Raw genomic sequence first — 13,916 nt, 5'->3', positions numbered from 1 at the left:
GGTTTATTCAACCCTCAGCATATTCACCCCTGTCCACATAGAACAAAGTCACATCATCCAAATTTCCTAAAAGTTATGATAAAAAAGAAAATTTAGTTTTTCTTAATTCATACTGATATTGGTGGTATTAACATATGTTTTGTGGCAGGCACAGTGGTGGCTCAATGGTTAAGAATCTGGGTTACTAATCAGAAGCTCATGGGTTCATGCGGCAGTTGCTGCCATTGGCATCCAGGCTGCCACTTTTGAGCCCTCGAGCAAGCCCCTTAACCCTCTCTTCTTCATGACCACTCTATCATGGTTGAACCTAAACTTGACCCAGGCTTCCTAACAAGCTGGGATAATTGAAGAATAGAATTCTATTGTGCTGTAATGTATTGTAATGTATATCATATTTGTGTCAAACACAGGCTACTTCATCTAACTGACAGGGTCACTTTGACAGTACAACCATTTTAACTGAGTACTAGACTTATGGTAAATCATTACATAACAGCTTTGCATCCTTATGCTATTTGTGTGGATGCTTTTTTCCCCAAAGAGTGTGTATTTGTTAATTCAACCCTGTTAGAAGTTTAAGACAAAATGCCACCATTGCCAGCCCAGAAACTTTGTAATAAGGAGATTCTTGCATGACTTTGTTTGACACATTTTTTTCAAAGATATTACTTTTAATGTTTAATCCCCACCATTAGCCAGTTCACCCTAAATATGCTAACATATGCTTCCTCTGAGAAATGTGATGCCAGCCAACCACATCTTTTTGTGCTGCTATGTCACAGAAGAGCATAACAGCCTCAGTACCTGCCTTCTTCTTCATATATTATATCAGGTGCTCACGATTGGCTAGGGTCCATGATGTTTGACAAGGAAGAGAGAGTATGCCATTACTCTCACCAGGACCGCATGGCTAGTTTTGCTCCAGATGGCTATGACATCATGGTGATTCAAACTCACATTCTACTCGTGATTGGTTGGATGCATTTCTGTTGCACCACTCAGGAGCCCCAAGTTACAATGGCTTAATTCCACCAGAATCGTGATAATCCCATAGACGCAAAGCCAACACAGCCATATCATTCATGTAGCAATAAGTGATTCTCAAAACACTAAATCAACAAAATAACAATGACTCCTGACCATCATGCCTATATACTGCATGGACATTCCCCAGTTTCCACAAAGCTGAAAGCACACAATTGTATGTAGTGTCTTTGCATGCCGTGCAACCTCTTCCAGAATGACAGTGCCCATCTGATTGGTGTGCAACAACCTACACAACCTACACACATCCCTAACCTCAACCCAAATGAACACCTTTGGAATGAACTGGAACTCGACTGTATGCAGTGTCTTCTTGCCTGACATCAGAGGCTTCCTTCAGTTATACTTTGGTGCTTGAGTGAGCACAAATCCCCAAAGCCACACTACAAAATCTAGTGAAAAGCCTTCTCAGAAAAGTGCAGACTGTTACAGCAGTAACCGAGGGTTCAACACCATACTAATAGCCATGGTTTTGGTATGGGATGTTAAAGGACAGACTGAGGTGTGACGGTCAGGTGTCTAAATACTGGCCATGAGTCTAAAAAATCTAACACAACAGAAAATCAGCACTTTTGAAAGCACGATAAACATTTTAATAGACGGCTGAAATTGCTGAGATTCTGAAGCATAGGAAAAAGTGATGAGCTACTGAGCAGATTTGTATGGTTCACAAACCTTTCCTCAATTTAGATGTGAATGCAGAGAAGAGATCCTCATCCACCCCTTGACCCTGGATACGATACGGTTTGTCAAACGTTTGGGGCTAAATTGACCCTGTTCTTCTCATCTCCTCTCCTTCTTTTCTTTCCACACTTTTTCTTGTCCTCTTCTCTCCTATCACTCGCTCAGGTGGCGACAGAGCTCTGCTCTCTTCTTCTCAGAATGACAGCTGACATTCAATCACCAGAAATGTCAGCAATTTAACGCTTCTCAGCTCCACAACAGAGCCATCAATTAAAGGCCAATGGAATGTACCATCTTTGACTTTTCCCCTGAGATTGATTTGACAGTGACACTAAAATGGAATGCCGCTGGAGTGCACACACTGTGCACATTCAAGCTGGGCTAAATCAATTTTCCAAACCATCCAAAGGACAGATTTGAGGAGCAATTTATTCATACAGCATTTTCCACTGGGCTACATTATGTTAGATTGGATTTTAGAACTATTATTTTTACTTTTTTTTTTTTATCAAGGTTTTTTGATTGACACAAACAATTCTATCCATATTTTTCTGTGCATTTCATACTCACCTTAATCAGTATTTATATCATCCTCCTCTCATAAATGTAGCTGAAATTGGTGGAGACAGACAGAGTATCCGGTGTCACTCGCAGCAGGGGAACAGTGGAGTGGCAGATAAGACAACATGCCATGAGTAGCGTGACTAACCACATCTATCAGGAAATGAATCCGAGCCCAACCTGAACAGGTATCCGACAACACTAAACTTAACTCCTCACTGCGATGCAGCTCAATAAACCACACACAGTACATGGCTGTCACAACATCAAAAGGCCATGACCCAATGTAAGTGGATGTCTCAATAAAAACCACAGCAGATATTGAAGAAAAACAGGATATTGCAAGAAAGAACAGAGAAAACTCTCAACAAAACTTTCCTATGCCCTGAAAAAATACAGTCAGGAAAGTTTCTGAAATATGCGATTTTAGCAAATGAAACACATTATTACAATGTTTACTAAGTCCAATTTACTTAAAGGCTTTAGACCAAAAAAACAATAAGCAGCACATCAGACAACTTAAAGACTGGTGCAAAAAGGCAAAAATGTTAACATGCAGTCCTCCAAAAAGCTATAGTAATTATCATTAAGCCTCCAGCTGAACTAGAAATGAGCATAGATTTGTGTACATGGAAAGTGTTTTAAATACCTTCTACAGATATGGCACATCCCAATATAGCCTCATACATGAAGGTGTTGGATATTAGCCAATAAATGGAAAGTATTCAAAATGCTATCCATGATCTGGTGAATGAAACAGCCTGCTGAGATTTAAGGTATGAAGTAAACAAGGAAACAGACAATAAGAGGGGTGAATAAATTTCCCATTCAAAACAAATAAATCCTTATTTAATATAAAGGGAAGACTAAACCTCTGAAAAGACCAAAATAACTAAATCTGCATCATGCATGAAGATATGGAAATAAATAAAATAAATACAAATGTGATAAAAAAAAAGGCCATTTGTGCAAGATTCTGCTTCACACTGCCTCTAATATGCTAATGCAACTATTGCTCAATTGATAGACTAATGAGCTGACAAAGATCCACGTACATGTTGAACTACATCCCTTGACCTACATTTTAATATGAGATGTCTGGGTGCACAATCGTAATCAAGATTATTTTTGATTACTACTCCCTGTTCGTGAGTGTGTTAAGCAGTTATAATTTTATAAATGTATTTAAAAAAAAAAACATCAGAAAGAGAGAGAACACTTCTATGTACATCCAATAACTGTATATATAGTACATGGGCCTATATGGCACCATTCTTTTAAAAACAGAACAACAGCACAAAAAAAAAGTTTTACATTTTATTTAATACATGCAAGCTTTTTTTCTCAGCTTGTATCGTGTATGTTTTCCAAACACCAACCTCTGACACAAGCCCCTCTGAATCACTGAAATATATTTCTGAGCTTTCATGTTTACATCTTTTCTTAGGGCTTGGATAACTGTAGCTTGCTGAATGCTTTATGGCACACTAACACAACAACAGAATAAATTAGGGTTCATTTCATGTAAATTAGATGATTTAAAAAAAAAAAAAATCATTTTTGTAGTGGAAATGAGCAGACACAACATCTGTAGCAAATGACATTACTTATTTATTTATTTATTTATGTATTAAGCATGGAGAATTTGAAATAAAATAGTATTTGTGGCATATAGGTCTAAATACCCATTAATTAGTAAATTCTATAAACCATTCTCCTGTGCTGCACTGCTTGCACCAACTTGATCTGCATGGGAGAGTCATCAGAAAGAAAACTTAACTCAGCACAGAATGGAACATCTGATGCAAAATAACTAATATAAGCAAGATAAAGTAAAATTAGAACTCTTATGTGACAGCTAATGTTGAAAGTTGAACAGGTTGATGAATAAATTTCAGTAAATATCAGCAGATTCTGGAAGTAGATGTAACAGTTAGTCAAGAAACTGAAGGTAAAAAGAGATTGTCTACAAACATCTACAGTACATACACCATAAATGACTTTAAGAAATGCATGCAGGAACATTTGGAATCTCACAGTATCACTATCAAGAATAATATCAAATTAGAAATGTTTAACAAGGACAAGTGGATGACAATTTATTAAGCAAGAATATTAAGATGAAGCATTTGCATGCAATGTAGTCTGCCAAAACTATTGACTTGTTAATGCATCCAAATGTTTACACATGCAACAATTACATCAATCATTTATTTTTTTTAATTCAACTAAAATAAACTATAAATGAACTATGCATTAACAATTGAAGAAAGTGTTATTGTTGTGCTGTTATTTAGAGACTGTATTTATTTCTTTTCACTTTCATAATTCAACAAAGTATGTCATTTAGCTGGGGTGACCAAATTTCTATCATTTCGTCTGCTTAAATCTGTGCAACAGATCCTTTTTCAGGCTGTTTCAAAGCCTTTAATTTGTGATTATAAAAACAGATGTCAGTCACTACAACTCTAAAGAAGATTTGAAATCTGTAGTGCCTAAGAACAGAAAATCTCTAGTGAGAAGATTCCACCTCATTGTGGAAAAAAAAAAGCTAATTGAGATTACACAAAAAGACACATCTGGTTTTACCAAATTATTATTGCGCATGGTGCAAATAATCCTCTGGTCTTCCCAAAAGGAAAAACTCTACTCTATGGTGTAGCACAGACAAGAATAACAGAATAAAGTACAGTTTCTCATTCATGTCACCCAATGTGCACAGGAAGTAAGATGAATATGCCCATTCTTCTAGATTGTGTTTATCTGTAGAGCATATTTGCCTTCTTACATGGAATATATAAAAATCAATGTCATAATATAATTTGGAATGTTCATAAAAAATGCATCACATCTGAGCCAGCCATCAAAAAAGACTTCCTGGAAAGCAACACCATTCATTAAGAGTGCATAAAGCACTGATGTAGGTCCTTTTTCTAATTCTTGGAACAGATGTGAGAAATACTGTAAATTTTCACTCTGCTTATTACAAGTTTTGCTTTAAAAGCAAGACTTTATTTGAGCATTTTACACAATATGTAAAGAAAAATCCATAGCGGCACAATGGAGCTAAATTTGCTTCAAAAGACAAATAACTTGCTGCTTAGACAGATCAAGCAAAGCAACCGATCAATGACCTGCAAACTATTACATTCGGTTAGGAGAGAAAAAACGGACAGTCGGAGCAAACATTCATTTTCAACGGCTCTGAACCGGGATCGAGGTTATTGGGTTCATTTATCAAGCTAAACTGCAATGAGAATATTGCGTCCATTTGTACTGGCTGAAACAGAGGACCTGACATGTTAGATAAAAAGACTGCCATCACAGCTTGGATCAGCAAAGAGATTAAGGCTTTCATCTGATTAAATCTGGGTTTTGTCTAAAATTTGTTTATAACAAAACCACTATAAGACAGCGTGAAAGTGCTTGGATATAGCTGAACATCATAACTATAGTGCTATGGTTTCTTTTTTCCAATGCGTTCTCACATAGGGGAGAGAATTTAACACTAAATAGCTGTCTGGGAGTGAAAATACATAAGTGTTTGTTGATTTGCTCCCTTGGTGCCAAGAAAGAATTCAGTAAGGCTTGTGTGTATGTGTGCGCCATCCGATTTCAATCAGAAACATAACATGCTTTGTTGACTGCATCATTAGGATGGACAGAAGGAGGAGAGTTTGCCTGCCATCAGTCATTCCTTAACTGCGTAAAAGCTTAGGCTGGAAAGAGAATGCACCTCTGATTTGAGTGAACTCCGGAGGCTCATCAGTCAACTTGCAGACCACTCAATGTGAACATCGGAGACGTCGGAGATGCTTACGTTGTAATCAGCAGATGTTTGTTGTGCATTTCTGCTTATATCTAGCAACATGCTGTTTTAATGCAGCTGCCAAACAAATAAATAGGAAAGCATTAATAGCAGCATGTCATATTACCAAGCCAAAACAACCATTTACATTAATAAAGCTAATGTACGATCATGGAAGCACTATTTTTCTTTCCTTTCTCTATTTTTTATTCTTGCTTTTTATCATATGGCTGGAATAAAACATAAATATAATATAGCGTGTTGTTATCCATGATAATTGGTGGTGTGATGCAACCTGATACAAAACAGAGTTACTGTTATGGCTGTGAAGTTAATTTTTATTTTTCCAGGAACAGCACATCCTGTTGCATTTTTAATCATTTATAGTCACATTGTGGAATGTCTATGAGATAAGGTATAGGAGAAATAAACAAACAGCAATTCCTTTGCCAGTTTCTTTTCTCCTATTTTAGTAAATAAAGCAGCTTTTCATATTACAAAGAAATCATAAATCACTACGCGCTTCATCAGGAAGAATTTCTCATGGTTTGAAAATGATATAAATGTGTTTTTAAAGAAAACCTGGTCTTATAATACAATTTCAATTCATTTGGTTGTTCAATTAGACATTTTTAAAATCTAATTATAAGCCTGAAATAGATGTGTTGATTATCTACTATATATATATATATATATATATATATATATTACTATACATTACTATATAGATTGTCCCTAAGAAAGGCTCATACATTACAACAGGCATATTAATATAAACCAAATGAATTACCATAATGTTAGCAAGGTCCTTGGCAGCATGATAATGGGGCTGTCATGACATTTGGCATAATACATATGCTTAGTGGAGTAATAGACATTTACTGTAGGATGAGGTATATAAAAATGTACAATAGAAAAAAAAAGTATTATTCATTTGCATGTTCTGAATGTCACACCCAGAAATTTGACTTAAGCAGCCGATGAACCCATTTTTAAAAATAAATGTAACTTTCCCTGCATGGATATTGCAACTTTTGGACCATTTCAGCTGCCAACTATATAGAAGTAGCCTAATTTGTTATTTACTAACCAAAACATGTTTACATAGTGCATGATAATACTATTTGAAATTCTGATTACAGTTTCAAACCTTTCTCAATATTATTATTTCATATCCGTGTGCATCTGCCAGTCATAAAGAAAAGCTGTAATGTTTTGTATAACAACGAAATTCTGTAATCAATATTACAGTAATCAATTCAGATTATTCTGAATATCATAATCTGTTATGTCATCATTTTGTCACATCAGGACAGCTACTTGCATGTTAATTACAGGGTAACATGACTACCATGTCAAGTAAATGCTTATAAAATATAAAATATTATAAAAGTCTTATGATGTATATTTTAAGTGTAGGACATAACACATAATGTACGGTTTTGCTATTCTTACATATTCCACAAAGTAAATTAGATGTTAAGACCTAATTTGCAGGCAAAAGTAAAAGATTTAAGCAGTAATCCCCATGAGATAGCCATATGCTACTGGCTTGACTTTATAGCTACTACTTAACTTCATAGTCAAGGTATTAATTGGAAGTTGCCCTGGGGTGAGTTTTCTCAAATGTGTAAACCTTATAAGTTTATCTTAATGGGCTAAAAGTGTGTTCAAATGATTTTCACTGTATCATCTCATTTACACTTTCATTGCAATACTAAATAAAGAAAGGACAAGAACTCAGAATGCGTCATACTGCTGACAGTGCATTTCCTGCATCATGCCAGCTGATGCATTGCTGCGAATAAAGGCTTGGCCAGAGGTTGCAGCACCAGCAGTTCTCATCATCAAAATTGTGATCATCTTTTAAATTAAAGCACAGTGTCCTACAATCTCTGCAAAATTTATATCTGGTCAAGTTCCTTTTTTAGTGAAAGTCACTCACTAGCAAGAAGAGCCTAGAAAAAGACCTAAATATAGTGTCTATCCCGCTAGTGTTCTGCTTTACACAGATCAGTCATTATCACCCAATGCTGTCACAATCAGAATGTCACCTTCAGGTGTAAATGAGGTCTTCCACATATGTGACACAGTGATAGATCACAACAGTGTCTCACCACCAGCAATACGAATTAATGAACAGTACCTTTGTATCTGCAAGTTGCTGCAGAGCTAAGACAAGATGTATTTTTACTGCCATTATTACACACTTAAGTGCTGCATGCAGAAAATGCATGAACGATAATACAGTCATGTTCCAGATTGGATTTATTGAGGGTTAAGGGCCATGCTCACAGACCCAGTGGTCGCAGCTTGGTGGAAACTGGATTTGAAGTCACAACCTTCCAATTTGTAATCCAACACCTTAACCACTAGGCCACCACATCCCTCAGAAAATGTGGGGTCTGACCTCCCAATTATGCAAAATGTACTGATATTGTGTATAAATCGATATTAAACAATATAAAAACGATAAAAATCAGACATACTAAATATTTAATAGACCTGAATACATTTTACAAGTCATGTCAGCAAGACATATACTCCATACAGAACTATTCTGTAGAAATTGTCCTGTATATTATGTGTACATTTGTAAAAGTGTCAGAACAGTTTTTAGTTGTTAAGTAGCACTGCAAATAAACCATTAAAGAGTCATGTTCTGTTTATTTATTCATGCTGCTTAGCCATTCATCGAGTAGACGTGCACTCATGTACTGTACATTACTGTAAGTGGATAGGGATAAGGAGAGATGGTGTTAGGGGGAAAAAGAACTTCACATTATAGTGCAACAGTACATTTTAAAATGTGTTTGAAATGGCACATGATATAGTAGAAAACTATATAAAAATTCATATGATTACATATGAAACAGTCTTTTTCTCACCATGAAAACTGCTCTTCATACAGGCGGATCTTGGAGAAGAACAATCAGATGCAATTTTCTAGTCCTGCTGCGAGTTGTTGTGGATATTTGTGTAACTTTAGGTGTTCACTTATTAGCAAATGTTGTTTAAGCTATGCACGTGGTGCAGTGAAAATCATACAAAGAACAAGAGTAAAAAGGAAGGCAGGCATCAAAAGATTTCTCTGTTCTGGCACCTAAGGGATGGAATAAACTTCCCCTAGAGGCCCAAACTGTCAGAGTTATAGTCTTTAAACAACGTCTAAAGAGTGAGCTAGTGAAACAGTATCAATGTATTCATTGACAGAATCTTGAAAGAACTTTTGTAAGGATAAGGACTGCTAAATGATAGAAATGAAAAATGCAAATGTTTCACAGCTCCAGGTTATATCCTGGACTCAGGTTAGTGCCTGAGTACTGCATGTTTATTTGTTTTCTTCAGGTTTTCTGGTTTCCTCCTACCTCCCTAAAGCATGCAGGTGAACAGGCTATACTAAATTGTCTTTAATTGTGGAAGTGTTTAATTTGTTCCCGTTGTGATGGACCTTGGGTAGAGTGTTCCTGGGTAGAATCTGGATTAATCATGACCGTGAGAAGGAAAAAGTGGTTTACTGGGAAAGAGTCCATAAAAAGCTCCAAAAGTCATCACAAGAGCTTATTATAGTAAGTCTGAATTAGGCAAAAGCTTTTAGTCAGACCTTCTACGAAGAGACAAAATGGGGTACTTTAGTCACATTTAGTCATGCTACTCTTAAATATGTTCATGCACATTTGGGAATAGGAAGAAGCTGGTCTTTCTAGCCATCTGGCTGGTTCCCTTCCTTTCCCTCCTCTCCCTTCCTTCTCTCCACTGTGCTCCAAACCTCTGCATTTCAATCCACTCTGCTGCTCCAGCATTTTGGCAGCCACCTCCTTCAAGCATCATCAACAGATGGCTTTGCAGCAGGTAATAATGACCCAAGACAAACTCTTAAATTGATTATGCCATGCAGACAAAAGATCAGTCCTACCGGGAGGGGAAATGGCACCATGTCAACACACGCCTACGCTGCATGCACGGGCTGATCCAACGATGGGGAAAAGGGGGGAAAAATGGGGAGAAAATAAAGGCTAATGATTGAAACTTACCACCTAGTGTGGGAGAGTTCCGCTGAGCATTCAGCCATGGGTAAATTAGCAACCGAAACATTTGCCGAATTCTAGCCTGAATCGAAATCTTTCAAAGAATGTTGAAAAGAGTTGAATATGGTAGAGCAAAGCTTTGAGCAAAGCAGGCCAGCTTCAAGTGTAGGCACAATGATCCAATCAATGCCACCTGACAGCCATTACGCTAACAAAGCGGCCCCTCCACTGGACCTATCTGCCTCTTAAAGCCTCAACAACTGGTTTAGCACTGCTCCTGTGTCATTTCATTAGAAGACATTAGGACAGCCTTATGATAGCTTGCTTGGGGAGCACACTTGCAGAAACATGACACTTAGGATAAATAAAGGTGGCCACTCGTTCCTCTTACAAAGCATCAATAATTCTTGAAAGCATAACGGACCTGCGTTACCAAACAGCGACAGATTGCGACTACTTGTGGGAAGCAGAGTTCCATACTTTCTCTTTGTCACTTGTCTCCAGCCTCTGGAACTACATACAAGCAGCAGTGTTACTAAAGGTAGCCATATTTCACGCTGCTGAAACGTGTCTTTAATCTTCAGTGAGAGTTCCTCCATTCTGAAAGCCATAATTTGAAGCTCCGGTGTCATAGGCAGCAAGAGCTGTCAGCTGCTTGCTGGGTAAGAGGGTCTGATCAGTTAGAAAAATCTATAGTTCATGACCATTTATTTTGCTGTTGAAATTAGACATATTACTGTGGTTACAGTAGGCCAGGTTTATTTGATTGCAAAACCTTTAGCATGAAATAAATAAAAATAAATAATGAAATAAATAAAAATATTATTTAAACTGTGCTCACAGATTACAAGTAACATAATGTAGTGTCAGTGAGCAAGAAGCTTAATCAGAAAACATTATAAAAATTAAGCACTTGTCTTTATTTTATTGGCTAACACACACTTTCAGCACCCAACAATTGGAATTGGTGGTAAAAGGTGCAAAACTCACAACTCAGAGAAAGCTGGCAGAGTGAGATAATCCTCACTGAGGCTTCCACCGTACTGTAAACACAAACCAACATGAAGTGTTAAGTGTTTATATATTTAGTGTATAAATGTGTTTTCCGGTTGTCTAAACAACTAAAACAAAAACGAGTTCAGAAATACAATAGAAAAAAAAAAAAAAACAAGGAAACAGCATTTGCTCCAAAACGATTGTAAAACAATCACAAAAATATATATATTTGCACTTTTTTTCAGTCTATTTGCTGAGTGAAATTGTGTGGATGCCTTACGATTTTATGGTTAGATGTTCTGAATAACCTTTTTCTGTTGATAACCTGCTTTTCTGGTCAGTAGCATATAAATGGCTTTGATAGAAAAAGAAAAAAAAGCACAAATAAAAGTCATCAGACTCATTTAGGCAAAAATTCTCCATCTCTCTCGTTTTCTGCAGCCCCTGAAACTAACACACACTGTAACTGATCAACAATAAACAGGTACTGTTACCACCCTTTTTGTTTAGACTGTTGTGTTTAGGCTTTTGTTGTTGTTCAATTCGTTGTACTGTATTTTTCCAATATTTGCTTTTGCATTAGCAAATTTGCTGAAATGTTTTCTGATTTGTTGGTGCGATTTTGGTTAATGATCTTTGGCCACCATACATGCAAACCAGACACTTAATCAAATAAAGCAAAAATAATAAACACTTGAAAACAAGTAGCTATATAGCACTGCAGGGATGACTTCATTTTGAAGCGCAGCTCAGAGGTTCCATCACACTGGTTCCCTGAATAAAAAGCCAGTTGGATTTTACCTTTTTTTTTTAATTATTGCAGATGAAATCTCTGTGACTAACTATAGCTTATGATTCTTACACATTTTGATCATCACAATAATCTTCACAAATGAACACAACTTAAATAAATTTTAAAGCCTGAAAACAATCACCAGAAATAAAGTATCAATGTTAGGCTATAAGCAAACCACACCATGGTCACATGACTTCGATGTCAGAACCAGTTATTATAATAACTCTTTTGACAACTCTTTATTTAAAAGTTTTAGCTCAGTGGTTAAGGCATTGGCATCCTAATCAGAAAGATGTTAGTTCAAATCCCAGGGCCACCAAGCTGCCACTCCTTGGCTCCAGAGCAAGGCCCTTAACCCTCAATTGATCAGCTATTTAAATGACTTGCTCAAGATAAGGGCATCTGCTATATTCCATAAATTTAAACACATATTCAGGGATAACAATCCACTCTGCTCTTTTGTGGATGAAGGAAAAGTTGGCATTGGAAAAGATTGTTATTAGTATAAACACAACAAGACAGCATTACATAAGTTTTGTCCTCTGTAGTCCCATGCAGTTCCCATTGACTTGGAAACGGAAATGTTATTTCTGGGGACTCATTTAGGACTGTTTACTGTTCATCTTCATAACTCACTTCAACTTCTTTTTTTTTTCCTTTCAACAAGTCCATCTTAGTTATAATTTTCATAACCACCAAATAATTTGGCTTAGCATCTTGAATCTGTTGTCAGCTCTGTTGTCTGTCAAGTCTGTCAGAATGCCTCCTTAAAAATCAATTCTTGAAAATTTTTGGCACAAATTATTATTACATGTCTTCTTTATATCAGGTCTGTAGACCGTGAAGCAATTCTTTGCTTTTTTCGTTTTTCTTTCTTTTTCTTTCTTTTTTTTTCCTTTCAATAAATATTGGAGATAAATGTATATTTCAGTTTTTTTTTCCCACCCATTCAGTAACTCTAGGGGTTATAAACTTTTGTACTTTTGTATAGGAACATGACCACTGCTGAGCTCTTAGCACTTGGAGCAAATCTTAATGAAATCTACATACCTCTTTACCTTTTTATTTTTTCTACCAGCTTTTTGTCCTACCAGGACTTTACTTTAAAATTCAGGTCACTCTGCCGTGAGCCATTTAAGTGCACTGGAAAAAAAAAGTTTCCGAATATGTTCCTCTACAGTTTCCCTGAAACAATTTGAAACGAAAGTCCATAAAACCGCTGTTTCCGTACTGTTTGTTTATTGTGACAAATTCCTAATGGTGAACTTTTGCTTAATTTCCCAGGTGTAAAAGTGATGGTTAAGAGGCCATGCTAGACAAATGAAAAATGACAGCGAAAATACAAAACATCAACTATGGCGCCACTGACCATATCTTTATTTAGACATTTATAATGAAACAATCACCTCCCTGTGTGTGATAGATTTTGGCTTCCCTCCCTAATTAATCTTCCCCTGTGTTGAGAGTAAATTGAATTTTTTCAGCAAAATATATCAGTGTGAAGGATTTACTGTTTTTGTTTTTAAATGGGTTAAAAATGGAGAGGTGCAAAACCAATTACAGTATATATTCAAAAAAATAAATAAACTTAAATCAAGTTTCATTTATTTTATTAATCTATGCACATGCAGTTTGCATTAGCACTGCAATAGCACTGCAATTCATAACAACAACACCAACAGTAAAGAGTGTTCCTAAAAGGTTTGCCTTAAAAATTATAAAGCTGTTACTGGAGTATTCTGGGTTTTTTTTCCGGCACTTTTGGGAATAAAATTTTCCTCCTGTCCATCCTCAGGGTCACAGTAAACCTGGAGTCTATCCCAGGGGATCTGGGGACACAAGGCAGGGGACAGTATGCCAACTCATCACAGGGCAAATTGCACGCACACACACACACACACACACACACACACACACACACACACATTAAACAATTTAAAGATGTCAGTTATCTAATGATGCATGTCTTTATCTATCTGTCTATCTGTCTATCTATCTA

General features: G+C 36.4%; 1 protein-coding gene across 1 annotated transcript in view; it reads right to left on the bottom strand.

Moving 5' to 3' along the window:
- Positions 1 to 13,916, bottom strand: part of LOC132853607 (inactive N-acetylated-alpha-linked acidic dipeptidase-like protein 2) — a 222,321-nt gene that overhangs the window by 157,809 nt on the left and 50,596 nt on the right. The window lies entirely within an intron of this gene.

The sequence above is a fragment of the Tachysurus vachellii genome, chromosome 1 (genome assembly GCF_030014155.1).
Source record: "Tachysurus vachellii isolate PV-2020 chromosome 1, HZAU_Pvac_v1, whole genome shotgun sequence".
Classification (NCBI taxonomy): Eukaryota; Metazoa; Chordata; class Actinopteri; order Siluriformes; family Bagridae; genus Tachysurus; species Tachysurus vachellii.
This window is presented reverse-complemented; position numbering and strand designations above follow the sequence as displayed.